Source organism: Brassica rapa, chromosome A09 (assembly GCF_000309985.2).
Source record: "Brassica rapa cultivar Chiifu-401-42 chromosome A09, CAAS_Brap_v3.01, whole genome shotgun sequence".
NCBI lineage: Eukaryota > Viridiplantae > Streptophyta > Magnoliopsida > Brassicales > Brassicaceae > Brassica > Brassica rapa.
In genome coordinates this window covers 17,341,130-17,349,398 of record NC_024803.2, presented here as the reverse complement: position 1 = coordinate 17,349,398, position 8,269 = coordinate 17,341,130, and the positions used below count along the sequence as shown (strand labels likewise).

General features: G+C 27.9%; 1 long non-coding RNA gene across 1 annotated transcript; it reads left to right on the top strand.

The window, feature by feature from the left end:
* The first annotated feature begins 260 nt into the window (after positions 1–260).
* Positions 261–7,412, top strand: LOC117128358. Its single transcript, XR_004451663.1, has 2 exons — positions 261–2,863; positions 7,186–7,412. It is a non-coding gene; the product is annotated as an uncharacterized LOC117128358 (long non-coding RNA).
* The last annotated feature ends 857 nt before the right edge of the window (positions 7,413–8,269 follow it).

The following is an 8,269-nucleotide window of genomic DNA, read 5'->3' as shown; positions in this document are numbered from 1 at the left end:
AGCAATCATACAAAATTGCATAGAAGAGAAATATCAAATTTGAAGACATGACATATTAACCCTAAACTCTAAACTCTAGTTTGAAAAGAAAATTATTAAACCCTAATCACTAAACTATAAACCCAAATATAAACCCTAAACCCTAATCACCAAACCCTAAACCCATATATAGACCCTAAACACTAATCACTAAACCCTAAATCCTAATCACTAAACCCTAAACTCAAATATAAACCCTAAACCCTAATCACTAAACCCTAAACACAGATATAAACCCTAAACACTAATCACTAAATCCTAAACCCTAATCGCTAAATCCTAAACCCTAATATAAACCCTAAACCCTAATCACTAAACCTTAAACCCAAATATAAACCCTAAACCCAAATATAAACCCTAAACTCTAATCACTAAACCATAAACCCAAATATAAACCATAAAAATTAAACTCTACTCGCCCACTTAAATACTAAAACCCTAGACAAACCCCTAATTACTAAATCTAAACCCAAATAACTAAAGTATAAACCCAAACAAGATCTATATAATATGTTGTCAATTTTCTCAATGTAGACGACATAGTATGGAACCGCTATAAATAGTATAGTTGTACTGGTCCACTCCATTTACATTTTCCAAATGACCAAGTTTAAGATCGAAATTACTAAACCCTAAACACTAATTACTAAATCCTAAACCCAAATATAAACCCAAAACCCTAAACTGTAAACCCAAATCTCAAAATCTAATGCAAACCTCAACTTCACCACCATTCCTCTAAATAATAGAATTTAGATTTCTAAACTAGAATTGATAATAATGAAGATTCCAAATAATCAAATTTGTGCAACATTTAAAAAATGAATTTATCACAGAAAATGACATTGAAAATAACTATCGAATTTGAAAATATGGCATATTATTACATTTTAAGAAATAGTATAGCATTTCGTCTCAAATAGTATGGTATCTTTACACAAATAGCTACCCTAAAGAATATATACTATACTATTCATTTCACCGAATATAGTATAGACGAAAAGTTCATCTTCTTCAATTCTTCATTCTTAGACATGCTGATACGCATTCATTTGGCTCACACTCACTATTCTTTACTACGATATAGAGATCGTCTTCATCTACTCTTTTTTTTTCTGACACAGCAACACTTTACAGATCCACCGTTGTTATTCTTCATCAGTGGATATCTATCATGGATCTAACTCTGATGCGATAATCCCATCTCATTTGCAAGATTTAAAAAAGAAAACAATATGAAAACAAAAGCATGATTATAAGAATCAGTGAGTTAAGAGATGGAGGAAAAAAATTAAAGAGTTGGTGTGTGTTCTCACCGTCTACGCCTTCATCGTTGTCTCTTTTTTACCACAGTTGATTGTTCTTCTCGTGAGAAGAAATCAATTCAAGAAAAAATCTGGGAAGAAGAATTTCATCTACTGTGAGAGAATGTGTGATTTTCAAGGGCCACACGTTGCTTTTGAGAGAATGTGTGATTTTCAAAATAAAGCACATGTGAGAGAATGTGTGATTTTCAAGGGCCACACGTTACTTTGGGTATTACTATTATTATTAACTTTTCTTTATTTTTTTTTTGCAGGTTTCAACCGGTTGTATCTGAGGGCGATATGACAATATTATATATAAGAAGGAAATTGTATAGGCGATGTAGATTTTTTAGTCAGCCATTGAATTATAATTTGTTTGATGGTTATATAACCCAATTTCCCTTTTTTATTTTTGGCAAAAAAAAATTTTTTTTTTTGTGGTTTTTACGAAAAAAACTCATAACAAACGCGTTTTCTCTTAACATGTCTGATATACTCGTCCAATTGTCGTTGCTTAGTTGTATAACATTTTGTAGTAATCTGCTCGTAAATATACAACCGTCTATGACAATTTGTCTAGTTTCTTATCCAATCATCATTACGTAACGTCGAGGTTACGAACTTTCCGTCGTAAATATATTTTGATTTCTTGACAAATTATATTTTCCACAGAGCTTCATTGTTATTTCATCCCTTAATTACAACGACCATGACTCGTGGTAAATGGTCGTCAATTAAATCTGTGATTTCCTGTAGTGTTTATAGTTTGAGATAATGATGATTTAGAGGGTGATTGGTTGGGTTGTATGAAGTGATTTTAGCTTTAATTTTCATCTACATTATTAAATACTATTTCAATCATGTTTTATCTTGGTTTTTAAAGATACAGTAAAAACACACAAAAAATGGCTTTAAAAATCTTATTTTCTAAAGCTCTATCTTTTTAGCTGTAGGAAATTTTAAAGCTACATCACTTTCAAAAAATCTACAGACTAAATTTTAAAATAAAATTTTTACAGTTACAGCCCAACCAATCACCTTCTTGCTAATAATTATGTATATTAATTGAGAAAATGCTTATATAAGTTCTTTAATACGGTGCAAATAGAACAAACAGACGTAGATTTTCATAAGGTGATCTATGATAGTATAATCAAATTTATAACACATGTAGAATTATCGGTTGTGTAGTCTTTATGTAAACAGACGTACATTTTCATAAGGTGATCTATGATTATACTATCATAGATCACCTTATGTAATTTTTTCATAACTTATAATACTTCTCTATAACATATAAACTAGTGTTAAAATAGATAAATAATATACTTTTGTATAACTTTTTTTTTAAAATAGATTAATAATCTACTTTTATAAATAAGAGATTTCTATGAGATAGCAAAGTACAAACATGATTTTTGAAAATAAATACTAATAATGTCATTTATATCAATCATCGGGGTTTTTTATCTAGTAATTAAAAAACAACAGTAATTAGGAAAAAATGCATTGCGTTTGTTGCACACGGCCTAACGTATCATATGTTGAGATTTATCGAGAAATTGGTAAAAGTTGTAACCACTTTACATAAAGGGGATGATAAAAGAAATCTCGAATGCTTTTTTTCTCAAGTTATATGCTCCCACCGTTCCACAAAGATAAACTTTTTAGTATTTTCACACATATTAAGAAAACACATTAAACTACCATAATAAATACATCGTTTTCTGTAATTTTCAGTTTTCAATAACCTTTAACCAATTAATTTTTTTGAAGTTTACAATTTTTTTTATAGAAAACACAAAAAATACATTTTTGTGAAACAAACTTTTTTTCTAAAAAAATTATCATTAAGGAACGGAGGGAGTATTATATAAACACAAAGAAATATTTAATCATGTATGTTTATTCTGCTCGTGTCCCGTAATATCTTTACATGGAGAACCTTAATTGTTTCTCAAAAAAAAAACCGTTCATACGAAGTGACTAATTAATTATACGGTTACTGTTTTTTACATGCGACACCCGTGGCGGATGTAGTATTATTTTTGGGGAAATTATATAACTTGGGAGTGTTAGTGGAAACTGAATTTATAATGAGTTTTAAATTTTCTAATTCTAGTGTTATTGGTTCATAGATTTTTACATTCTCATTAAAATCTAGTGTTATTGGTTTGATGATTTTATAATTTTAGACAAAATCATTTGGTATTCAAAAAGTTTAAATTTTAATGATTCTACAAATCTATTAAAGTGAGTGTTATTGGAAGTTGGATTCTTAAAATTTTAACTCACAAAACAAGATTTTCAGAATACTAAATACTTCTCTTGAATTCTTAAAATCATTACATTATTTTTTTTTCATAGATTTTACAATATACAAAATTCTCTATAATTCTTTCTAAATTTAACAAATCTCTCAACTCTTAAAATAAACAAATTCTATATAAATCTAAGTTCCACTAACATCCCCTAAAATGATTTAGAATTTGATTTTAAATACAAAAATGTATCAAAATTCAATCAAATGCAAAAAATAACCTAAAAAGTTAGTGAAATTACAACAACTTCTTTATGACCAAACAAAAACTTTGTATTGAGTTTTAACATTATAACCTTACGCATGAGAAGACATATTTGTAAGTTTTCTCGTACAATAGATCTTTAAAATAATGTAAAATTTCTATAAAAAATATTTTAATGGAGAAAAAAATTGAAATCATGTAATAATAAACATTTATAAATTATTTGAATTTAGTTTTCCTATTCATTTAATATAGATGAGTGAATGTAGGTTGAGTCATGATAGTCTTTGTTTATGATTCGGTAACATATGTTGTAGTAGTGTTGGTATTTTTAGGGTAAGATTTAGAAATCTTATCTATTTTTTTTTTTTAATTTGATCTATATGTGTTTACCGATTATGTAATAACTTGATGTAAACACTTTTTAAGTATATTTTAAGCTTAATGAAGTGTTTTTTGCTTAGTTATTTGATTATAGGGTCTGAAAATTTTTAGGTTTCCCGCCTAACTCGAACATTTCCAGAAATCTTTCAGACGTCTTCTAGTGGAAGTCTTCTCATATATTAGATCTTAAAAGTAATTAATAAATTTTATAATAAACAATTTATAAACGATGGAAATTTAGTTTTACTAAAATTGAATTATTTTTAACATAGATAAGTGAATGTAGATTGAGTAATGATAGACTTTGGTTTAGAGTTTGGTAACATATGTTGTAGTATTGTTCGTATTTGTAGGGTAAGATTTTGAAATTTTATCTTTTTTTTTTTTTAATTTGACCTATATGTGTGTAGTGACTATCTAATAACTTGATTTAAACACTTTCTAAGTTTTTTTTAAGTTTAAGAAAGTAAATTTGATTACTTATTTGATTATAGGGTCTGAAATACTCCCGGAAGACTTCTTAAACTTAAGAAGACTTCTTGGCCGAATGGTTTAGAAGACTTCTTGAGAAGTCTTCCAGTGTAATTTATGTTAGAAGACTTCTTGTGAAGTCTTCCAAACCGAACCAAACCTTAATTTTAACTTCAATTTTAATATAACCAAAAATAAACCAATATATATTAACCTAAGTGGATAATTTACGGACCAATAAATAGTATTTTTTTCACTTTTCGGTTTTTCTAAGAAAAACAATTTAGTAAAAACGCAAAAACCTTAGATGTTTGCTTTGAGGCGATTATAAAGACAATTTCCGTCGAAACTCTTCTCTGTCCTTTTAACCTCTAGTAATCTTGTTTTTTTTCCGCTAAATCTTGTTTCTCCTTCGTCGCCGAAGTGTATTTTAGTACATTAAACTAACCCACTCGATTATTTTTTTACAGATCTGAAACTATTTCTGTTGTAGTTAAATTCCATTTGCAATAAGTTCTTTCTCTTTGCTGTCAATTTTTCATTTAAGAACTGAAACAGTTTGTTTCTCCGTTGTGACTTCTTCTTTCCCGTCGTGTTTGGCAGATCTGTAACCATAGATGTTATCGCCGACCATAAGTCGTAAGTTCTCTGTTTTGGATCTCAACTTCTCCGCTTTCTAACTGAAAATTCACACATTTGTTCGATGTATTAGGGTTTCTCTCGATTTGATTACTCTTATACCGGAATACTTCGGAACACTCCTGAGATCTTACGAAAGACTTTTGAAAGACTTCTAAAGATTCATGAAGACTTTCGAAAGACTCTGAAGTCTTTTGATATTTTCATGAAGTCTTCAGAAGTCTTCCAAAAGTCGTTAGGAAGTCTTCCGGAAGAGTTCGAGAAGTCTTCCTGAAGTCTTCCGAAAGTCTTCTGAAAGTCTTCTGAAAGTCTTCCCGAAGTCTTCGGGAAGTCTTCAAAAATATTTGCATGTTGGTTTGTTTGTTATGTTCTGTTTGTGTTTGAGATTTTGGTTTTTCAATGTTTTGCTGGCTGTAAAATGGAATTACCAGAACTTCCAAAGAGGATCTTCACCTTAGGGGAAGAGCCCATTCCATTGACCTATATGTGTTTACGTTTTGAGCATATGTCTCGTTAAAACCCTCAAAACAAATATTATCTGCCTCTTCCTCATCCTCATCTTTAACTTTTACATACACATTGTAATCTGCAAACTCATCATCTACTTCAGCAGCATCGGGAAAATTAGAATCCTCCTCCCCTTCATCTGAAACTTCATTAACATATTCATAATCTTCTTCTTCTTTCCATTCATCTCAAAATCCGTCAACATCTTCACCATCTTGGTTTCCATCAATGTTGGCATCACCAACAATCCTCGTCCTGCCTCAGCTTGATACACAAAGACGTACAATATGCATTTTACATATTTCGATCAAGTTCCAAAACTATCACTTGTAACATGAATAGGAGGAGTATCGGGAGCCATATGTTGCATCATTTCGTCTGATAACGAGTAAGTTAAATCCATAACCTCTATATTCATGTTCAGGTTATAATCTTCTTGAGTTATTTCAACAAGTTTGGCATGTGTAGAGCCATCACTCAAAAAAAACATTCTCAGTCATTTGACATTATCCACCGCAAAATTCCAAGAATTATCTCTGAACAACCATTTTCCATAGACTACAGGTAACTGACGAACCATCTGCATAATTATGATGAATGTTTATAACCTTGTAATTATCACCATTTAAGTTATAAATTCCACTCTAGAGTCCCAATATCCCCTATATATTAATTCTGGAGCATTACAACATGTTTTCGTAGTCATGTGTCATTAATAGGATGATTCTTAAAATCCTTAGAAAAATAAGTTGGTCCACATAAAAATATATTATAAGTTTTATTATAGTAACTATGAAATTGATTAGTAGTGTACAAAAAATAAATTCTTTATTTTCTTAGATAAAAACTACAAAATTACCTAATATGATTAACATGTATATGACAATTAATGATTATGAGTAATACATATTTGATAACAATTTTTGTATCCTCTCTCTTTTTTTTGTTTAATTTTATATTATTAAATACATTAAACAATCACATTAAGCATATAATAGAAAATCTATTTTTTCTTATATGTTATATTTTTAATTTTGTAAAACGACTATAAATTACTAAAATGGTAAAAGTTCCACATTGAAAATTTTGTGATCAAAGGTTTAAATTTTTTTTGTTCACGCATAATATACAAATGATCATAAATCATATGAATATGTAGAATCATTAATAGATACTAGAGATTGATCTGTGCACTCACGCAAGTATTGGTTATTACATATTTGTACATTGATATTTGTTTTTCATTTAGTGTTATATATTTTAAATGTGTCGTAATATAAATAACTGTATTCAAAGGACCTGGACCGAATCAGGTAATATAATTAATTTTGGTACAACCCGTTTCAGACGTATTTTTTATTTAGATATTTTATGTTTCTATACATCAGAACCAAACCCATTCAGAATTAGAAGAATCCAACTCAAAACTCACACATAAATTTATAATATTAAAGCAATGTTTAATTTTAAAAAAAAAGCGATAACCGAAAAGAATAACTCGTGCCTAAATGGATAGTCGATGTTCATGCATAACTGATTTGATAAACTAGTAAAAGTGACTCTTTTTATGTGTTTGACTAAACTAAGTAAAATAATTATATGAAGTGAAAATTAAGTGACAGTAAATGTAATACATTTATATTATTATGATTTAAATTATTATTTTATACAAAAAACATCTCTTTGAATTATATTTTTCACTACATAATATTCCACTGATTAATACTAAAATAAATAAAAAGTTTTAGTAAAACAAACTAAATCGAATGTTATTTTTTTTTGAAAGCAAGACTTTCACATACTCATATTGACTTTGTAAACCAAATCGGTAACTCTGTTCGTGCTAAACTAAATCGAATGTTAAACAATATGGAAACTCAGTTATTTTATAATTTTGATTTTACTAATTGGCACAAATTTAATGTTAATTAAGTAATAAATAAAAATATACACTATTATTATTATTGTAATATAATTAATGAAGTGATGTATTGTTAAGATAATATAATTAATGAAATTGTTAACATAGGTGAAAATAGAAAGACAATTAATGTAAATATATTAATTAAATTACTAAAAGGACACTATATTTTATTTTTTATACTACTATCCATGTTTACAAATAATTCTCATTTATACTATTATTCATGTTTCCAAATAGTACTAAAAGGTACTTCAGTTTTAATATCATTTAAATTAAACTATATACTATATAAAACATATAAAAATATTTTAATTTCAATTTGCAGTGAAAAATTATTGAGATCTTAATATTTAAATTTTGTAATTTGTATTGAAAAATCTCACATTAAAAATTTTGTGATTAACGGTTTAAATTTTTGTTAAAGCAAATATAAAAATGTTAATAAAATCATATGAGTAAGAAGTATCAATAAT